This window comes from Engystomops pustulosus, chromosome 1 (assembly GCF_040894005.1).
Source record: "Engystomops pustulosus chromosome 1, aEngPut4.maternal, whole genome shotgun sequence".
NCBI lineage: Eukaryota > Metazoa > Chordata > Amphibia > Anura > Leptodactylidae > Engystomops > Engystomops pustulosus.
In genome coordinates this window covers 134,277,138-134,300,586 of record NC_092411.1, presented here as the reverse complement: position 1 = coordinate 134,300,586, position 23,449 = coordinate 134,277,138, and positions in this window count along the sequence as shown.

The window sequence follows — 23,449 nt, the reverse complement described above, 5'->3', positions numbered from 1 at the left end:
GAGAAGAACACCCCATTACCTACCTGAGCAGGAAGCTCACGCCAGCAGAGAAAAATTACAGTATCGTAGAGAAGGAATGTCTGGCGATAAAGTGGGCATTAGAGTCCCTACGGTACTACTTGCTGGGACGACAGTTCCGTCTCATAACTGACCACTCTCCTCTCACGTGGATGAGTAGAACTAAGGAGAAGAATGCCAGGGTCACTAGGTGGTTCTTGTCCCTCCAAAATTTCAGCTTTACGGTGGAGCACAGAGCCGGGAAACTACAGGGCAATGCGGATGCCTTGTCCCGAACGCATTGTTTAATGTCAGGAGTTCGCCCCCGTGGGTCTGAACTGAGGGGGAGGGTATGTGAGAAAGTAAGAGGTATTGTGTGGGAAAACCGCTATCTGTCCTACAGGCAGATGAAATGCTGGTGGTAAAAGCCCTGGGTTTGTCTGCAGTAACCCAAGGGTTAATGCAGACATGATAAGCAGGAATAGTCTGTTTTGTCTGTGTTGGCCTAGCTAACACAGACACATTTGTAATGTCCGTACTGGGCCTGCTTATTATGGAGTAGGGGTAGGCTGGTAGTGGGACTCCTACTCCACCCGGGCTTCGGTCCTGGGTTTGTGAATTGCCCACAGGTGCGGGTCTCAGGCCTCGTTAGGGCCTGATTTAATCTACAGGCCAGAAGCAGTAGGAGAGGCCCTACCTGGAGAGCTGAAAGCGAGATTGCATTCTCACAGCAAAGGTAACTGAGGGTCTCCTGTCTTGCTGCTGGCCAAGAGCGTGTGCCAGGCAGCCTGGTACCCGGATAGCTAGGGTCCGTCAAATGTATTAGACAGTGCCTAGCCGGGCAGGAATTACTTTTGTAATGTTTTTGCATGTGCCTAAGCCAAGGCTGAATTTGTATTCTGTTTTGCAAGTGTGAATAAACACTTAAGTTGGACTTTTAAACCTGCGTGTGTCACTGCTTCCTGCACTGCTACCAGTCATTTACCAGAGCAATTCCCCACAGTACCTACCACAACATTACAGCCACTATTGGCACAACAGTCAAAAAACAGTCATAGAGAATTCTAAAAGGTTGAAAAATTGCCCCATAATCTAGTGGAACATCCAGTCGTAACTTTGCCTATAATGGTTGATGGCCTCAGGATTTTAAAGTCAATTTCCTAAACACAATTTCCCAAATGTTAAAGTCATTGTGTAGTCCTTTGTGAATATAACCATGTGTACAATAGTAGTATTTTAAGTTTATTTAATAAGTTGTAAATATTTTAAAGCAAATAATAAAAATGTAAATAATAAAAATTTGTTTTGGTTATAATAATTTCCTTAATTATCCTACAAACCATATTTAACTGACAGCTTACTTTTCTTATTTTCAAAACCTTGTTGTGCCCTTCTAAAGTGACTGAAACCCTACAGAAGCGTTATTGAAGAAAGAGTTGAGATTTGCTCTGAAACACGTCTGGAACATGCCGAGGAGTATGCAACAATCACTTGAGCTTCCATCCATGCAAACAGGACGCCCCGTATCGTAAATACGGTCTAACAAGTACAGAACATACATGCACAAAGACAAGCTTGGGACGCCATAACTCCATGTTGTCTGGATTCTATCTTGCTGCTGCACCATTGTGATGGAGGCAAATGAAACTCCATGATTATTCCTATCACCTCAGGACAGTTAATTGTGAGTAATTCTCGACCAACGCATTTGAGACGTGGATCTGTTTTCCAAGCAAGATTTGTTCCAAGTAGTTCTTGAACACTATCAAGCCACTGTTATCTGAAAAACACGCCATTGGAGAAGAAGCATACACCACTTGGATTGTATGGGTCATAATCATACATCTTACAATACTATATTGCTTAATCGCATGGAAGCTTAACACATTTATACATATATATCTGGCAATATCCATCATGCCCGCATATTTTGACCATTAGGTACTACAGTCACTAGGGCCCTTTGTGACTTTCTACCTGTAGTCTGGCCTGCATTGCAATATATACCAAAATCTTTCTACAGTACCTTGTTGCACTCTTCACTCTTAAGGAGCCTCAAACTGTCCAGGACCAATCCAGAAATAAAGTCCCACAATTAAAATATATAGGATAAAAATGTTTTCTTATCTGACTGGAGCTCCAGATCCACTCTCCACTCTCTTCCAATGAGTGACTGCAATTATTCCTCCTCCATTTCCACCGTTCACTACAATGGACTGCTGGAAGAAACATGCACGAAGATCATATTTACATCAAGGGTTATTGGATACACAAATTGGGCACTTTATCACCAGGGGGACTGAACATAGATTTTGAATTGATATGTTTTTTGAATGAGTGTTAATTGTTGTAAATATGATAATAGATAGTATTAGTGAATTTGCATTGTCATATAATCTAAATATGATCGATAACTCAGCACGATTTATCGATAAATACACTAAAGTGTAGAGGAACAAGTACTGTTTCAGCAGCAGATCTTGGATATAACACTATACTTAAAGCTAAGGCTACACTACATGGGTATGCACAAAGGACCATTTTATAGTTCATAGTTATACCACACATAATGCACATGTGAAGTAATATAACACATGGTTATGTCACACATAATACATCTGTGAAGCAATATAAAACAATATCAGCCTATGTAGAATCAATGGGGCAGTAATGGGGATCACAGCATGAAATGCATTAGAGAAAGGAAAGGAAGATTGTTAGGATGGCATTATAGAGTACAATACGTTGATATACTGTGAGGTCATTAAATCACAATAAGATTAATAAATATAGCTGCAATGTGCGAAAGAAAACAGTTTTTAAAATATGGGAATTGATTTAGTAGGTTTGGGTTTGAAAGAGAATCAATATAAACATTAATAATGTATAATAGAGAATGGTATGTGGAATTGTTGGGAACTGGAAGGACAGTCATTGGTCGAAGGGGCTCTACGTAAGAGAAGGTGTGGTAGTTGTTAGAGTCCTGATGGGTTCTTTTGTACTTCCCGCCGAAGACGTGATTGGATGAGATTCATGAATGGTTGAAGAGACTCTATGTAAGAGAAGGTGTGTTAGATGTTAGAGCGCTGATAGGCGCAATTTTACTTCCTGCTAATGAAGGTGGGTGGAGGCATGCAAGAGAAGGTGTGTCAGATGTTAGAGCACTGATAGGCGCTTTTGTACTTCCTGCTGATGATGTGATTGGACGAGATCCATAAATAAGAACATGGGTGTATGTATCCACTATGATCCGGGATTGAACAGATAGCATCTAGGGGTGGATTCCTATAAATGAATTTGTAAAACTACTTGAGAAGCATTTGTGTAGATAAGGCAGACATGTAATTATGAATTTAATATTCTGTTTCTTGATAATGTTATTAGATTTAACTTGAGAGATGTTAATTTTTTTTATGTAAAATATGCAACTAAAGCAAGATAACATTTATAAAAAGGGACTGTGCCTAGACGCCAGCAACGCCTCGGAAGAAGCCGAGGTTGGCGAAACTCAGGGTCAGGCAGACATGTTCATCTGGCGTCCCATTTAAGCTTTTATATGCGCATATGTATTTATTGTTTGTAAGTAGATTTTATACCATTAAATTCAACTGTCAAGACATACTACGCGATCTTCGTGCATGTTTTTTCTGGCGGTCCACTGTAGTGAATGGTGGAAACGGAGGAGGAATAATTGCAGCCGTAGTGGTCTGAACGGCGGGCTATTCTAATCGGAGGATCCTTTTTTTATGCTATCAAGAGAAAAAAAGCAACACTAAAGAAGGAGATTTTGTCAAACATCCCATTGAAGGAAAGTGGAGTAGTTGCTACATCTGGAGCTCCAGTCAGATATGCAAACATTTTTATCCGCAATATATACCAGTTGGTATACTAATAAAATTTTGTACTATTAGTAGTTTGTTGTATATGCATTTTTATGTATTTATATTACTGATTTTATATTCAGGTATACACATGTATGGTTTTTAGGAATAAATTTGTTGCATTTTAGTGAAAGTGTGTGGTCAGCATTCTTTCGTTATTTCAGGGTGGTATAATGACCAAGCGTCCACAAGTCAGTGTTGTGTTTACAGTCCACTATTGTGCAGTGGTGATTGGCATTTGCCAGAGAACACCAAGATTGGCAGATTAGACATTCACGCTGAGCACACGAAGCAGAACATTATGCTACAACATCCTCCAGCAGAACCTGTTTGGGAATGAGTCAGTAATGGTGTGGGGTGGCATTTCTTTGGAGGACCACACAGACCTCCATGTGTGTATTAAAAGAACATACAGGCAGTTGGAAACCACACACACTACTGAACCTCATTTCTTGTCTTGAGGCATTTCAATTGAAGTTGGATCAGCCTAAAATCAGATTTTTAACTTTGGACATCATTCCAAACCCAGATCTCTATAGAATATTCATTTTTATTTTCATTTATCATTTTTGTGTTCTATTGTTCTCAATGCAGTCCATCGAGAATAATAAAGAATAAAGAATTGTAAGTGGAATATTTCATGAATTGAGATCTAGCTTGTGGTATTTTAGTGTTCCCTTTATTTATTTATTTTTAGCTGTGTATTTATACATGTGTCCCCATGAAATTATATATAAAGAGTACCCCTTGAATTAACATATACACAGTCTCCCTATGAACTGAAATATATGCAGTGAAAACCAACGTATACAGTGCCCCCTTTGTAAAATAATAAAAACACTGACCTTTCTCATGCTTCCACTGAGTTCTCACTCTTGGTGTGGAAGCAGGATTGCACTGTATATGTCACATATTGTTGCACAAGAGGTCAGAAAAGGAGTCCAGTGTTGCACTCTTGGAATCAATAGCATCTGTATCTTAAAGAAATGAATGCTATTGATTTTAGTATATTTTGGAGCAGGTGGATAGCAGAGGAACTCCCATCTGCTTGAAATGGCTAGCCCCCATGGACATATGTGTCCAGTGGAAAACCCTAGTACCCCAGTATGTACTGATCAGGATACGCTTCAGCGGTTGGACTATTGTACTATCATCTTTTCTTTTTGTAAAAAGCCTCCAAGATCAGTACTGCCATAGAATAGCAGGTATTAGATGCTATCTTTTCTTTTAAAAAAAAAACACAAATAAAAAAGTTACATGCTCTTTAAAAGTTGAAGAGGGCATTTTTATAGTTACATAGGGTTCTTTTAGGGCCTTACCAGTGGTGTAACTAGAGTACTCTGGGTAAAACCCTAGCTGTGACATGCTAAGTGTAAAAAGAACCGCTACCACACGTCCTAATACAATTTGTGTGCAGGGGCCTTACAAGCCCAACAAGTGGTGGCTTTCTTTTGCCCCTCGACTGCGATGCACCTTAAGTCCAGTGTGATGAGTTGCATAGTGGCAGAACAGGGAGTTTGGGTAGTTTCTAGGCCATTTAGCTAACAAGACAACTACAAAATTTGCACTTAACTCCCTTCCCCCATTAAGTTATTTGACAGCTGACACAAAACTTCATAATACACCAATTTTTTGCTTCAGAAACTTGTAATATGAGATTTTCAGAAGAGCACAATTTGCAACTTAGGTGCTGCAGAAAATTTTTGGGTGCAAAATTGTGGTGCCGCATGTGAATGCAACAGTTTTGTGGCGCTTCTAATTCTCCAACTCGTATTTAGGTGCAATTTGTGGCGCAAAAGGAGAGCAGTTAAAAGCAAGTCTAAGAAGTTCTAAACCTTTTAGTCCGGGTGGCAATTCATTAATCCCTTGTGCCACAAACTTACATCCCACTGACAAAAATAGCACAGTTGCAGAGCCACCCTGCACCAAAATTAATAAACGCCCTTTATTACATACACACATACACATAGTATATGTACATCATATACTTAGACATACAGTATAAATACACCATATACACACATACTGCATTCACTATATAGATATCATACACACATATAGATATGGTACATACACATACAGCATATACACACATACGTATAGCATCTTCACACACAGCAAATACACGCACATACAGCATATACACACCATATACAAACATGTATATAGTCACTGTCAGCAGTCTTCAGGGAGTGTCAGAGTCCACATGTGATTTCATGCAGCCCAGTAGCTGCAGACCACATGGGGAAAGTAGACAGTACAAAGCAGAGGCAAGAGATTCGTAATTCTCCGTCCTGCTGTCCCCTCCCCCAACATTTCTCTGCCAGCTCAGTTGTCTGCTGTGGAAGATGTACACTGTTACACTCATTATTATATGACATATTATGCTTCTATGGCTGATACCCCTGTAGTTATGCCCCTGGATCTGGCAGCGACACACTTGAGCTTCTTTTAGACCCCCATACTTTTTTTTGTTGCTCAATTCTCTATTTGGATGCACCTTTTGAACCCTGTCAATTTTTTGCACTTCTATTTTCCCAACACTTTTTTATAACACACTTTTTTGCCACATAATTAGACTTACAAAAAGCAGGCTCCATCTATTTCACCTACATGAACATGGAGTAATTTAAGACACTTTTCAGTCATGCGCCAATTTTTTAAGCCCTTGCATCACAGTCTAAAATCCCGGCCTAATAAGCCACACAATTTGTGCACCAATAAAACGGACTCTGTGAAACAATTGATGAATACCCCCATAGGATTTAGTTAAATAGAAAGTCTTCTGTATTCTTAACTAGCATTTTTCATTAATATTATCCTAGCTAGTATAATTTTATTGGATACTGCATAACAAATCTGTGAAAGAATAAAATCAATCAAGCGAATAACAATGAAGAATACATGAGCTTACCATCAGAAGCCCTTGTATTAACTTTCCATTAAAACTGAATGGTTTTGAGGCATATTTCTGGGCACGCTGTTTCAGGGGGTCATGTTGTGCTAGCATCTCCTCCCTTATTAAAACAACTGAGTCTGTGGCCATGACAATTGTAGCTGTCACAGTCTTCAGAGTTTGTGCAAAAGTGCCAAAGCCCTAAAGGAGGGTTTATAATAATAAAAATCATCTACCTCTCCCAGAGGAGTTTGAGGGGGGAATTTAAGCACATGGAAGAGTCATGGATGGAGAAAATGTGCTTTGTGTCTATTGCATGAGCCTTAATGAGCAAACTGAAGATTCATGAACTAAGGCCTAAAGGGAAAGAGTGAAGTTAATGATGTAGGAAGCAAAATAGGAGAACCATGATCTGTGACTTGATACTATGTGAAGAGTCCATGAACCTGGTGAACAGAGAATTCATTAAATGGACCCTAGATTGCAGGGAAGAATGTATCTTATTTATGTGGCTAATATAGAAATACCATAAGGAACTACTTTATTTATTTCAGTTCAATGTATTGTCCATAATTTTAATCTATACTGCCTTCTTGTGTTGTCTGTTTGTCTGAAAGTTCTTATTATGTGATTTATCAATTTAAAAGGGGTTATTATTAGTTGTGAGTTCTGAGATTACACCTTTTTTGTAATTTTTAAAAATAGTGAAATAATATATAATATAGTAAAACACTTTAATGGTGAACACATCTAGCTGAAAACATTGTGAACATCAGCAGCTATCCTCAACTTTGGAATCTCAAGATTCTCCACTGGATCTACTGTTATTAAGCCTTCTTGAATCGATATATTAAATACCTACCATTGTAGGAGTAATGGGGAATTCTTTCTGGAGGTCCAAGATTATAATGCATTAGACAGTTACTTGTTTAAACCTTTTATAGTTTTGTAGTAATTTTGACAAACAATAAAATGTGCAAAATACTCACCGGAAAAATAGCAAAAAAGAGAGTCATAAATTAGATGAGCAGGTGTGCTATAAAGGGAACCTGACACCAGGAATGTGATTATTAGTGGGTGACAGGTTCCAATAGCCTTTCCTTTGCTTATCTGAAAAATGCCTTTGTCAGCATTCTGAATCATTTCATTAATCAGCACTAACTTGCTCCCTGGGATGGTGTGGATGAGAGGAAGAATGCATGAGGAGACACAGGCACACACAGACTGCAGCCGGGTAACTAATTTAAACCTACATAAATTAGAGAAATTATTCAGAATGCTAAAAAAGGCATTTTACAATCAGAATAGCATAGGCTATTGGAACATGTCACTAGTTTAAATTGACATTGCTGGTGACAGGTTCGCTTTAAGTAAAAAATCCTTGTGCTGCTGGAACGATTGTGTTATGAAACGAGTTGGAGAACTGCAGAATGTTACAAGGTGGCAACAAGTTTGGTTGTAAAAGAGTTTTCAATGTGGTGTCTTAACAGAGGCAAAGACTTGCTGACATCTATGTTTCACTACTGACACTTGCACACGGTGCTAAGAGCTTTTCTTAGAGCTCCCCCTTAGTGATACTCTCTAATTTTTGAACCGTGAGCCAGAAATTCATGTTCATGAGCCAAAATTAAAGGTAACAGGCCATGAAAGGGTGTTTGTTCTGAAACAAATACGTATAAACCTAACAGCCATTAACTTAATCTATGTTGCTTACTTGAAAAATATACAACATGTATTACTTGCCCCCAAGCTGGAAAATTAAAAACTGCTTGATCCATATGTGGATCCTAAGGGAATTCCCTGCAGTGACCATCAACACTAACAAGCTGTGGGTAATAACAAAAAATGGACAAAAGATTGCCTTTGTGTGTGTTATGATAAGATACCTATGCTGCTTCAGTTATATTGATTTTTGGGTCGGCTGTGATATGTCTGTATTATTTCAGTGCTGCTGGAAATTAAAATAGATCCCATCACACATGGGAGCATATATTGTGGAAGAAGTTGCTGGAAGCTTTTGTGCCCAGCTGCTCCTTGGGACAATCATACTTATAGCAAAACAATATTTTGTCTAATGAGTATAGTTTTTAAAGGTGTATGGAGCAGACTAGCACATGGTAATGATGCAATGGCTACAGTTATATTCTGTCAACCAAGGCAAAATCCTTTCTATTTACTTATCCTTGCTGTTCCTCGGAAGTAATAAAGTTTCCACAAAACATCATACATTTTAACAAAGGTTTAAAGTAACAAAAGTGTAATAAATAATGCCCTTTATTTCATTCAAATCAGATTTATTATATCTTGTACATACTGTACTATGATTTAAATTGTAATATTTAATAAAGTGAAATGGCTAGGCATGATTTACATGGTTTGAATATTTTTTTTTTACAGTGTCAAATAACAATGATAATGTTTATGTATAAATCACTATCATATCCCATGAGATTTTTCCATTCAGAATTCACATTCACAAGCAAAATCATGCAAGTTTACCAAATAAAACAATATATGTTTTTGCTTACAATATATGAAGGAATAGGGCACATAAAATGCTTTTGCAATTGTCCAGCAACATTTCATTAAATTTGGCTAGTATATATAAGGCTGAATTAACCTGGTATCAGTCTGCCTACTCCTTCCTCTCCAAGGAATCCCTTTGTGCAAAGGGTTGATTATGGTCATCAGCCTGAGGCTTCATGCACACAACTGTATGGTCTTTTCTGTTTGTACATAGTTATTGCAACCGTGTGGCAACGTATGACACCATAGGGCACCGTATCCATATAAAGTACAGTGGGCTGGTAAATGGTGGATGGCTGGCTATTGGTTGGCTGACACAATGCACCTCCCACCTAGATACTGCAAATATATACGGCAGCATACGATGCACAGCCGTATGCATCACGTATTTAGCCCATATTTTATAAGTTCCCATTGACTTCTATGGGCCGTACAGAATGGAAATACGGTGGATTATATGACACGCTCTATATTTTTATACGCCCCGCTCATGGTACGGTATGGTGGACAATACGGCCATGTAAATGGATAGCCATATTGCTCATTGCAGTAATTGCAGGGGCTGGCAAATTATGTAATTGGCTTGTTCTTCACTTGATTTTGTATTACCTAGCAACTGATCTGCAAGTACAAATGGCATATGGATGGCAACTGTGTGGCATCAGCATTTTTCACAGTTCTATATAGTTGCTTAAAAAAAAACAGTGGGCGTGACACACAGATATGGACCTGTGAAATAAATGCCAATGTGCATGGCCACATTGAATAATACTGAAATGTAACATTGCTGTATAAAATATACGCATGAGACACATCCATGGAACACATGGCTCCACCAGGCTTTGTCCTGGTTTGCATATAAAAAAGTGTATTCGGTGCTTTCACATGTATTTGTTATTTGTGTCCGGCACTTTTTAATACTGTTCACTTAAAGTGGTGTGTGTTGCTAGTTTGCAACACATTTATAACTGATATGCAACACAATTCTGTTGCAACAGCATGGACCAAAGTGCACCACAAAGAAAAAATTAGGCGCAACTGTGTCGCAGCCAGAAAAATTACCTGAAAAGTAAGGGCGAATGTGTGGAAATTCAGATAAGGGAATATGTATATTGGGGGTAACCTAAGTGTCTGTAATAGCACATTCCAGAGAATTTCTAAGAAGTTCTAAGTTGAAAAGTGTCAGTAGTTTTTTATCCTAATTTGTTTACATATAATGGTTTGAATTAAAGTATGTGGTTTTCTATTATTTTATTGTTTTTTAATTTATTTTTAGAAAAACATATTGTGAATAAATAAGATATTAATTTTTTCCTAAGTCCTTATTTTCTACTTTAACTATCTTAGCAAAAATATTTCTCAATGTGTATTTCCATCACATGAACATATGCTAAATATATATATATATTAGTCTATACTGCAAGATCTTTTTGGGACAAATCACTGTCCTTGAATAAAATATGTGAGACGCAGACAAAAACCTTTCAAGAACTAGACAATAGACATGAGAATTTATTATTTTTAGAGTTCATTTACTGGAAAAAGTCTTTCAAGATTTTATAATTCATATCTTATGTGTATATTTAATATTTATAGGAGCACAGCTGGGACTGTTCAATAGCTATATGTGAATGTATAGCATATACAGGACATATAATCCTTGTAGCCATTAGATAGGCTTACAGGGGTTGTCCAGAGGTTAAAAAGCATGGCTACTTTCTTCCAAAAAAAATTACAACTGAGATCCATTTATCTCTATACAGTTGAGATGCAATACCGGCAGAAACCATAGTCAGGTGTGGTGCTGTTTTTGGAACTAAGAAGACATGTTTAGACAACCACTTTAAGTATAAGATCATTGTTACAAGTATGGAAATTCATTAACAGTGCAGCCTCAGTCAAAACCATCAAAATACATGAATTCTTATGACAAAAGAACTGAAATACAGAACAGTTTAGCATGTAAAGCAAACCTGTTACCAGTAATGTCAGTGGCACAACTGCCTGGGCGCCTGTGTCTCCAGTGTGGAGGAGAGGAAAAATGCATGAGGAGATAGACCCAGGCACACAGGATGCTTCACTGCCTCCCCTGACATTCGCCACATGCTTTGGCAGGGAGCCAGGCATTGTGAAATAGAGTTTTATAAAGTACTGAAATAATTCAAGATTCTAATAAAGGCAATTTTAAAATCAGCATAGCATAGGCAATTGGAGACTGGCAAAAACTAAAAATGGCATTCCTGATGACAGGTTCACTTTAAGGAAAGTACTTAACCACGTCTTTCATAAATATAAAAAATGGCACTAGAATCACATGTTGATGTCACATCCTTCTCATTCTGACTCACAGACTCCAATTACAGATCAAAATTACAAATCTAAAAGCACCTACGGTCTTGTGTCAAAGGCATTCTGGGAGTTGCACTGCAGATGACAGGATTGTGCTGCAGACATATCTGGAGGCGAGGGGTGAGAAAACTGAGATCACAATAGCAAAGACAATATAAACTGAGGTTGTGTGAAAACGTTATTATAGTGCTTGGAGTCAAAGGGAAAAAAGAATGTTACCATCTGATGGAACATTGTTAGGTTAAATTAACATTGTGAAATCAAAAAAAATAGGGAGTTCTCCTTTAATGTTAATTCCAGCTCATTATCCAAATAGTACTTTCTGTATCCATAACATTAAAGTAGTTGGCCACTCTTTAACCCCTTCCCGACATTTGACGTAATAGTACTGCATGGCGGGAGGTGCGTTCCCGCAAAATGCAGTACTATTACGTCATGCTTCTGGCCCCGGCTCCTGAACGGAGCCGGGGCCAGAAGCTGCGGGTGTCAGCTATATATCATAGCCGACACCTGCCCCTAACACCCGATCGCGGGTGTTAACCCCTAACACGCCGCGGTCGCGCTGACCGCGGCGTGTTAGAGGCATTTAAAGTTTAACAAGAGGGAATCGGACCCCCCCGCGGCGCTTACCGGGGAGGTCCGCTGCTCCGATCGCAGCCCCGGGACTGCCGGTGCCCGGGGCTGCGAGATCTTCATCCCGGTGCCGGGTCCCTGCCTCCTGGCAGGACCCGGCTGTAAGACACTGGGCATGCGCAGCATGCTCAGTGTCTTACATTACACAGTGCAATACATCTGTATTGCACTGTGTAACCTGTAAAAAAGCTTGAACAAGTGATCAGAAGATCACTTGTTCAAGCTTAGATGGCAGTAACTGTAAAAAAAGTAAAAATAAATAAATAAAGGTTTTTTTTAATAAAAATAAATAATAAAAGAAAGTGAAAGTCCCCCCAAACACCACATTTCCCTGTACACAAGTAATAAAGTATAAAAAACACTAAATCACAATCAAACCCCACTTATTTGGTATCGCTGCGTCCGTAACAATCTGTACAATAAATCCTAATCATAATTGGACCCCCTCGGTGAACGTGGTAAAAAAAAAAACCCAAAAACATGCCAAAAATTTAAACTTTTTATCAAATTGCTTTACAAAAAATGTTCTAAAAAGTTATCCGAAAAAGTTACAAGCACCAAAATGATACCAATGAAAAGAACAACTTGTCACTCAAAAAATAAGCTTACAACCAGCTCCGTCAACCAAAAAATACTATAGTTATGCTGCTATAAAAATGGAAATACTAAAACAAATGCAATTTTTTCTATTCTAGTTTTCCTTCAATAAAATTGGACAAATATGAAATAAACTATATAAATGAGGTATCACCGTAATCGTAGTGATCCGTAGAATAAAGATAATATATTATTGTTATGCTACAGTGAACACCCCCCAAAAAAATGCTAAAAATCCAAAACAAGAATTGATGATTTTATTTTCCTCCACACGTAAAAAGTTAATAAAATTGCTTCAATAAGCTAAAAACCCACTAAAATTAAGTTTTTTTTACAGTGCATCTCATCTCGCAAAAAAATAAGCCATTATGTGTCTAAATTGCTTAAAAAATTAATAAAGATTGTATAGCCTATTCCCAACGCGCATTGTTATAGAACGGTGCGGCGGGTAGTGACTTGCCAACACGGTTCAGACACAGTGATCGGGGCAAGATGGCGGCTGTTCCTGACGGCCATTCATCCTGCCCCATGGACCAGAAGGGTTACGTCCCCCCCACATGATCGCTGCTACTGGCTCATCAATTCAGACCAGTCAATAGCAGTGAATTTACTTATGACGTCAGTAATACCGGTCACCATGTCTGTAGACACGGTGATTGGGGCAGGGTGGCGGCTGTTCCTGACAGCCACCAATTTTGCCTTGCGGTCCAGAGGGGTTTTGTTGCCCCCCTCTGTCCATGTTTGCCGCTATTGGCTGGTCGATTTGGTCCAGCCAAAAGCAGCAATATTCGTCACAATGGGCATCGCTAGGGTGAATAAGAGCAACACTTGGCGATAATTTCCCTACGAAATACTAAGATATGGTACAAAAGCGCCGGCCGTGCACATTGTTCAGATGATGCTGTACAACTCTTACGAGCTGTTCCAATGTGCATGTCCTGCTGTATTATTTCTCCATTTTCAAGAGGAAGATATTAGGAAACTAATATTGGGACAAGAAGGACGGGGCCCCAGTACCTCTGGTTTAGATGTTCCTGTGTTTTGCCAGGACAGCATTTTCCCGGTGAATTCTGCTGCTTCTAATGGTAGGACTCAATAAAGAGTCTGTTCCAAAAGAGGAGTTAGGATGGACACTACATACTACTAAGAGACCTGCGACACCTCCAGAGTGACAAAAGTTTAGTTGGTCCCTTGGTATATTCCACCGCCTTATACGCAACACATTCACAATTCACGCCCAACCTGTTGTGAATTAATTTCGGTAAAATGAATAATTGTAACTGTTAAGGAGGTCGCACTGGTTTCGGACGCCATCTTGACTACTGTCCGCCATCTTAGATACAGCGGCCATGTTCCCTGACCATTGTCAAGTTAATGTCATGATTCAAACTTCATTTTATGTAACCTGTTTGCTCGCCTGTCAGCTAATAGCCTTTGACATTTAATGAGAAGCCAGTCTGTCCTCGAAGCTGCATAATAATATGATTCTGGAGCCACTTATCTTCTTCTTAGTATAAACAATATCTGTGTACAAGGTCTCTGAGAACTGAGCACAATTACTTCACTTTTTCCCAGAATATGCTGATGTCCAATAGCTTTGCAGTATACTATTCACACCCCTTTGATGACTCTTCTGTCTCTTATATATTATGCATTTTGATTATTAAAACGGAAGAAGATCTTGACTAAGAGATTGACGTATGTCTTGGTCTCTATGTTCAATCATGAAAGGGTTAATTAGGACTCACCTTACAAAAGTCAAGAGGGCTGTTGGGGCCCTGCATAAAAATCCCTAACAATATTTGGCGTGTCCCTGGTTGGGCTTAGAAGTAAACAACAACAACACCGAGGCATCCTCCGTGAAGTGTCCCCGTCGGCTCGGTGAACAGAACTGACCAGAGAGCTCTCAGGGTAAGCTGTTTTTTATTGTCTACCTTGATATGTCACTTCTGGTTCACTGGTTGGACGGACCGGGTAAGACTGTCTCTGTGTTATGTATTTGCCACTGTTGTTCACTGTAACCTAAGCTCATAGTTTTTGGCAAAGAACCACTTTGTAAGGTGATGGACAGAGACTGGACAGAGACGGATGTCAGACAGTCTGTGATGTTAGCTGAAACTGTGGGACGGGAGGGAGTAACCCTTAGAGGTCCGCACTGCTAAAGTAGGAGATACTTTGTTGTGATTGTCAGATTATCATAGTGTCTATAGTACTGTTTGACTAGTGTCAATAGGGTTACCCATAGAGGTATAGAGCTCAATTTGTGCACGTGCAGCGGAGACCCACTCTGATCAAGTGTGCGTTTAGCTTCATTTTGGAGTCTGAACGACTTTGTGGATGACTGTAAGAACTAGTAGTGACTTGGTAAAGAGTCAGTAAGAGAGTTGACTTGGTAAAGAGTCAAGGAGAGAGTAGTTCAGTAAAGAGAGTTGATTTGGTTAAGAGTCAATAAGGGAGACTTGGTAAAGAGTCCTCTGTGGAAGTCTGGTATCTAGTTTCTTTGGGGTCGGTCACACAAGGTGTCGGATTCGTTGTATCTGTGGGGGACAGGTTTGGCAGTGTTGCAGTTGTAGACATTTGTGATGGGAAGTAAGCAAAGTAAAGTAAGCCAAGGGTGCGGACCTAGAAAAGCTACTCAGATTGTGTCCCACATGGAGGGGAAAGATGATGTAAGTAGACAGAAGGTGGTGGAGTTGAGTAGGACTGATGGAAAAGTGCAAGTTGACATAATCGGAAATAAGGGCTGGTAGTTTTGTGTTGAAATGAAAAGTAATATTGAAGGTTTTGGGATGTGTCAGATGATCTGATGATTGTACAAGTGAGAAAACTTTGGAAACAGACACTTATAGCCTCTGACTTTGACAGAGGGACAGGAATCCTTCAAAGTGCCCATTGAAGAAAGAGACAGGCGATAAGGGACATTTCAAAGTTTTTGATGTGGAAAGAATTTGAGAAAAATAGATTCAATTATATTTTCCTTGGAGTGAAAAATGGCCCCTGTAATGCAGACTCCACCCCTGTATCTGGTGGTTAGAGAAGATGACACGCTCTACCATTCTTCAGTGGCGGCCATCTTAAGACAGTTTATTTTTCAGTGGCGGCCATTTTAAGTTATATTCCCTTCAAGTCCCTGAAAGTTGATTGCTGTTGGCAGCCATAACAGCTGAACCCCCCCCTCTGGATTCTGAGCAGACGTTTGAAAACAAATGCCGGCTGGTGATATTTCACCGTTTTGGGCCTCTGCTAGGAGTCTTTGAGTGAGGGATGTTGTTTGTTTGATTATTATTAAAATTTATTGATTCGACAATTAGAGAAAAATTACTATGAAAAAGTGTTACAATGTCTCCGGTACCTGCTTTCTGGCGTTTAAGGGGTTAACAGAAGGGTGGGGGCTGTTGGAGCTGCGTTTTGTTTTGTGAAGAACTGACATGTACATGGCCTTGACGCTGAAGTTCTCCAAAAATCTTGGGCTCTGTCTGAGCTGTGTTATCACTTTGTGTTCTGTTCTGACCTTGACGCTACAGTAAGCTGAAGTTGTTTACAGAAGGGGGCAGATCGCTGCATTTAGACTTCTCCCTGACAATCTAAAAAAGACTTGAAGGAATTTATTTGGTTGTGGAACAAGAATACAGTATGATGTGATGTCCTCCTGTGTACCCCATGAACAGACTAAGCAAGAATGAGCCCCCCAACTGTATTACAGAGCCTATGACTGACTTTTGTTCCTTTTTGATTAACAATCAACACAAGTGTACCTGGATTTTATTGAGACGTTGGAGTCTGGCCAGAACCTTATAGGTAGCACAAAACACTGGGCTGGAGATGTGGTGGAGGACTCTGACACATTGACGTACAGAGGGAATAGAGGATGTTTCACAGACCACGCCGAAGGGAGATTGACAACATCTCCGGAAGTCTCAACCGACCAACCCAAGTGGGCGTTGCGGGGAGGAGACATTACTTTAGTGAGTAGCGGAGACGGCCCCCACAGGGCAGGACAAGGGGTGGTTACGGACAAGGATGTTAGCGAGAACAGTCCCCCTTCTGAACAGCCCCCCCACACAGAGTTATCGCCTTGCATTGTAGAACTCTCCCCTGCTAGTCCGATGATGATTTTAGCCCATTCCCGGTCAAGAAAAGACTCAGAAAGAACAGCCGGATACATGTAGGATGGTCCAAGACCTCTAAGCTGCTAATGAGTGTACTGAAGCCCAGTGGTCCCTAGCCCAAACTGGCAGCAGTCCCTGAGAGTGACATATTATTCACTGTTATTGATTTGGCAAATGTTTTCCTCTCTGTGCCCCTACATGAGGATTGCCAGGACCTATTTGCCTTTACCAGTTCAGTATTCCAGTATATCTGATGTAGATTCCCACAAGGGGGGGGGGGGTAAAACTCACCCAGCCAATACCCCACGGCCCTACAGGGAATAGACTGGCAGACTAGCCCCTTACTGGATGTTCTCCTTTACAGTATGCGGAGGACCTACTGTTTTTGTTTGCCAGGATGCAGCTATTGACCTTATGTGTTTTCTGTTCCAGAAGGGTTGCAAAGTTTCCAAAGACAAGCTCCAGTACTGCCAGGAGAAGGTGGTCTTCCTAGGCCACTGCTTCTCAGCCACAGGCAGATACCTGGCAGAGGGAAGAAAGCTGGCAGTCCAGAATGTGCCCCTGTCCTGAGGCCCTAAGCCTCTTCACATGATTCTAGGACTGGCCAGCTCCTGCAGCCTGGGATAAGGTCTGCTGCCTCCAGACCAATGCTGCCCCTTTCTGACTGAATTGCCTCTTCCCCATTTGCCCTTAGTCAGGAGGTAATTGATGCATTCCATAGCCTTAAGCTGGCAAATCCTGTCTGCCCTGGCCTTAGGCACATGCCACTGAACCAGACCTTTTATTTTATTTTGCACGGAGTATCTAGGAGACAGGTGTCCTAGCCCAGGAACGCGGTGGCCTCCCCAGTGGCCCACTATTAGGCCCGGTTAGACTCAGTCGTGAGGGGAGCCCCTCATGTGTTAGTAGGTGCAGCCAGCAATCTGCTCAGCAAGGCCAGTGAGTTGATCCTAGACCCTAGATCACTCAGTTACAGTGCAAACCCCACATACCTTGCACAGTGTCCTCACCCAAGTACAGCCCAAGCATGTGAGCAAAGGCCAGACAGCTCAGACTCCAGTGTGCACTCCTGATGCCCCAGGACACACTGATAAGGTGCACAGCTCTGAATCCTTCATTCTATCGCCAGTGTTCCAGGATTCAGAGAGGGGGGGGGAGAAGGGTGATTAACCCAGATGTTGAGTTTTTTCTCATAGATGGCTCCAGGTCTGCAGGAGAAGACAGACGGTTCTACACTGGATATACAGTGGTCAGTGGCGCACATGAGGTAGTACAAGCAGAACCACTCCCTCCACACAGGTCAGCGCAGGAGGTGAAGTGACGGCACTCAGGGAAGTGCTACAGCTGGTGGAAGGTAAAAGGGCAAATATCTATACTCAAGGTATAGTTCTGGGGTCTAAACACGACTATGAACCCTTATGGAAGGCTAGAGATTTCCTCACCTCTGCAGGGACCCCCTTTAAGCATGGCACGCTGGTTAAAGAGCAAATGGATGCTCTCTTACTTCCACAAGAGGTGGGGATAATAAAAGTAAAAGCACACACAATTTGGTGACTCCACAAGCCAAGGGCAAGTATGTGGCTGACAGGATGGCGAAGGCAGCTGCACCGATGGAGCCCAGAGACTGTCCTGAAGTCTCAGCGGTGAGTTCTGAGCTAAAAGTTTGATCCACAGGTGTTCCAGTCCCTGGTGGCCCGAGTGTCATCAGAAGTGAAGGAAGAGTGGAGGAAAGCTGGAGCCCAGATGCCGATGGGACCTGGATGCTGGGAGAGAGGGTGTGCCTGCCCAGAGCCCTGCACCCGACAGTAAGTCAAGTAGCCCACGGACACACACATATCAAAAATGGCCATGCTAGCGCTCATAAACCGCAATTGGTTTGCCCGGGCATTACTACCCCTGTCACTAGACTAGTGAAAGCCTTTATAGTCTGTGCCCGCCACAACCTGGGTAAGGTGGTAAAGACCCCACAGAAGGTGACACCTAAGCTACTGTATCCCTTCCAGAGACTGCAGATGGATTTTATCCAGCTACCAAAAAGTGGTACGCAGGAATACGTGCTTGTGTGCATTGATCTCTTTCCAGGGTGGCCAGAAGCTTCTCCCATGACCAAGGCTACTGCCAGAGCTGAGGCAAAGAAGTTGGTGAGTGAGATTTTTCTGCAGGTTTGGACTTCCAGAGACCAAAGAGTCCGGTCGCAGAACCCACTTCACTGGACAGGTAAAGACCTGAAACCTTGTCCCTCCTGGGTGTAGAACAGGCCCTGAACACCCCTCAGCATCCCCAAGTTAGTGGTGGGATTGAAAGACTAAACGGCACTCTTAAGTTAGAGATCCAGGAGGCCATGGAAGAAACAGGGAAACCATGGCCTGAGTGCTTTCCTGCTGCCCACCATTCAGTTAGGACCACCCCCAACAGAAAGATGGGATTGTCCCCCTTTGAAGTACTTTTTTTTTGGCTGTGCACCCAGACTAGGCCCCTACTTCCCACAGACCCTATAGCTGATGGCAGTAAACCAGGATGCCACCAGGGTAGGAGACTTTACCTACGGTTGGTGCAACAAGACAATGACCTTCTATAACTTTGACAGCACAGGTAACCCTGTATTAGCAGTGTCTGATGTGTACAGGATTTGTGGGGATAGGAGAGTCAGGTCAGGCCTAGAGGCTGGGAAGGTGAGTGTGCTGTGATAAAATTTGCACATTCCTTCCTCGTATTCCCCAGGGATAAGGTTGATCAGACACATAAGAAAAGGTAGAGAATCCCAAAGGATTCTGGAGGTCGGAGAGAAGCACCTAGATGACAACGTTTATATGAATACAGTGGGAGCACCAAGGGGGGTCCCAGATGAGTACAAGGCCCACAATCAGATATGGACAGGTCTAGAGTCCATTATTCCCCAGAGAGCTATGAGCAAAGATGTTGGTTGGGTAACAGTTTTTTTTATTGTAATCAACAGAGATTTGTGAATTATATCGGAGATGCTTCCCAGAACCGCATGGCTTTGGACATGATCCTTGCTGAGAAGGGAGGAGTCTGTAAGATGGTGGGAGTGGCTTGTTGCATGTACATCCCGGATGACATCGCCCCCTATGGATCCATTACCCATGCTCGTGAAAAGATTGAAGGACTGTCCAGGGAACTCAAGAGAAACTCTGGGGTGGACACTTTGCCCTTCACTTTGTGGTTGGGGGATTGGAAGGGTTTCCTTTAAGTGGGGGTGATATTGGGGATTGTGATTTTGCTCTTGTCACTTATGGTGTGTTGTGTGGTCCCCCTCATCAAGTCCACCGTGTCCCAGATGGCCGTCCAAGCGGTAAGAACCACGACAGGAGAAGTGCCCGGAGCGGAGGATGATGCTGCCTGTTTACAAACCTATGGACTATGGGGACTCAGTGATGTGATTTGAGTGTGCGGGCCTGTAACCCCTGAGTGACCAGCCTCCAGGGGATCTGGTGAAGAGTTAACAAGTCCAGCAGGTACGGGCTTAGCCTACCTGTGGGTACCTGGAGCTTGAGGAGGTCGCTCAGGATGGAGTTACAGGCCAGCAAAGCTCAAAAGGGGGGAATTGTTAAGGAGGTCGCACTGGTTTCGGACGCCATCTTGACTACTGTCCGCCATCTTAGATACAGCGGCCATGTTCCCTGACCATTGTCAAGTTAATGTCATGATTCAAACTTCATTTTATGTAACCTGTTTGCTCGCCTGTCAGCTAATAGCCTTTGACATTTAATGAGAAGCCAGTCTGTCCTCGAAGCTGCATAATAATATGATTCTGGAGCCACTTATCTTCTTCTTAGTATAAACAATATCTGTGTACAAGGTCTCTGAGAACTGAGCACAATTAATTCACTTTTTCCCAGAATATGCTGATGTCCAATAGCTTTGCAGTATACTATTCACACCCCTTTGATGACTCTTCTGTCTCTTATATATTATGCATTTTGATTATTAAAACGGAAGAAGATCTTGACTAAGAGATTGACGTATGTCTTGGTCTCTATGTTCAATCATGAAAGGGTTAATTAGGACTCACCTTACAAAAGTCAAGAGGGCTGTTGGGGCCCTGCATAAAAATCCCTAACAGTAACAACTGTTAGGTTACGATGCTTCCTATAACCCTCCATTATTTCATAACAGGCGCCACATAACGGGCACTGAACTTTCCAGAAATAATTGCAATTTCCATCTTGGACTCCATTGCACATGATATTTGGAAACCACCTATATGTTCAAAATGCTCATTTCACCACGTGTATTACACTACACCACATATTACACCTTGCTATATTCCCCAAGGGGTGTACATTCAACAATTAGGGTCACTTTTCGGGTTTTCCTCTGTTTTGGTACCACTACGGCTCTCCAAATGTATCCTGACACATGTGAAGGATTTCTGTCAAATTTGGCCTCTAAAAGACAAACATCCCTCTTTTCCTCTACTGTGCGCCCATAAAGTATTTTATATGCACATGTGGGGTACTTCTACACTCGGGAGAAATAGTTTCACTCCTTTTTTGGGGTTATTTAATATATTATCCCTTGTGGCTTACAAAAATTAGGGATAAAGTGACATTTATAGGAAAATTTTCACCTTTTTAATGTTTAGGGCCTAATTGGATCATTTACCTATAGGGGCAAATACATATATTACACATTGCAAAATTCTCTAAGGGGTGTGCATTCAAAAATTAGGGTCACTTTTCGGATTCTTATCTGTTTAGGGTTCTCCCTAAACTAGGGTTCTCCAAATGCATGTCAAACATTTCTGTCAAATTTGGCTTCTAAAAGGCAAACATCCCCCTTTCCTTTTACTGTGCGCCCATACAACATTTTATATACACATGTGGGGTACTTCTACACTTGAGAGAAATAGCTTTACACATTTTGGGGGGTTATTACATTTTTTTTATCCCTTGTGGCTATAAAAAATTAGGGGTAAAATGACCTTTATAGGAAAATTTTTAACTTTTTCCTATTTAAGTCCTAATTAAATCAAACACCTTTATGGACAAATACACATATTACACCTTGCTAAATTCTCTAAGGGGTGTGCTTTCCAAAATGGTGACACTTGTTGGGGTTCCCCTCTGTTTTGGTACCACTACGGCTCTCTAAATGCATCCTGACATATGTAAAGGATGTCTGTCAAATTTGGCTTCTAAAAGTCCAACGCCCCTCTTTCCCTTCTGAGCTTCACTGCGTACCCATACAACATTTTATTTGCATGTGTGGGGCAATTTTATACTCGGGAGAAATGCTAGTACACATTTTTTTGGGGTTGTTTCATCTTTAATGCCTTATGGGATACAAAAAATTAGCCGTAAAAGTGACTTTTTTGGGAAAATGTTCATCTTTTTCCTTTTAGGGACCTATTTGAAGCAAACACCTGTAGGGGAAAATACACATATTACACCTTGCTAAATTCTCCAAAGGGTGCACTTTCCAAAATGGTGACACTTGTTGGGGTTCCCCTCTGTTTTGGTACCACTAGGGCTCTCCAAATGCATCCTGACACATGTAAAGGATGATTGTCAAATCTGGCTTCTAAAAGGCCAAAGCCCCTCTTTCCCTTCTGAGCTTCACTGCGTACCCATACAACACTTTATATGCAAAAGTGGTGCAGTTCTGTGCTTAGGAGAAATAGTTCTACACATTTATGGGGGGTGTTTCATCTTTTATCCCTTGTGGCTTACAAAAATTTGGGGTAAAAGTGACTTTTTTGAGAAAATTTTCACCTTTTTCCTTTTTGGGGCCTAATTGAATTAAACACCTGTTGGGGCAAATACACAAATTACACGTTGCTAAACTCTCCAAGGGGTGTACTTTTCAAAATGGTGTCTCTTGTTGGGGCTTTCCTCTGTTTTGATACCATTATGGCTCTCCAAATGCATCCTGTCACATGAAAACTTTTTCAGCCATATTTGCCCTCCAAAAACGAAACAACGCTCTTTCCATTCCAAGTGCCCCCCTGTGCCCGTACAGCAGGGTACAGTGACAAAAGGGGTATTGGCATACTCAGGAGGAATTGCCCTCAACATTGTAAAATGCATTTTCCTTTTTAACCCATTGTGAAGGTGCAAATTTTAGTGTTCAATGAATCTATAGTGAGATAAAATTACATTTCTGTAATTTCACTTTCATTTATCTTTCACCCTCATGAAACGTTCATAGGGTTAACAAAATTCCCAAAGGTTTTTTTGAATATTTTGAGTGGTGTAGTTTCTAAAATGGTGTCATTTGTGGGGGTTTTCTATCATGTAGGCCTTAAAAAGTCACTTCTAACTAAATTGACCCTCCAAAAGTAGGTTTTGATGATTTTCGTGAAAATCTGAAAAATTGCACCTAAAGTTATAAGCCTCCTAACATCCTAAAAAAGGGAAAAGATGTTTGAAAAATGATGCCAAGTTAAAGCAGACATATGGAAAATGTTAGTTATCAAGTTATTTTAGTGATATGACCAA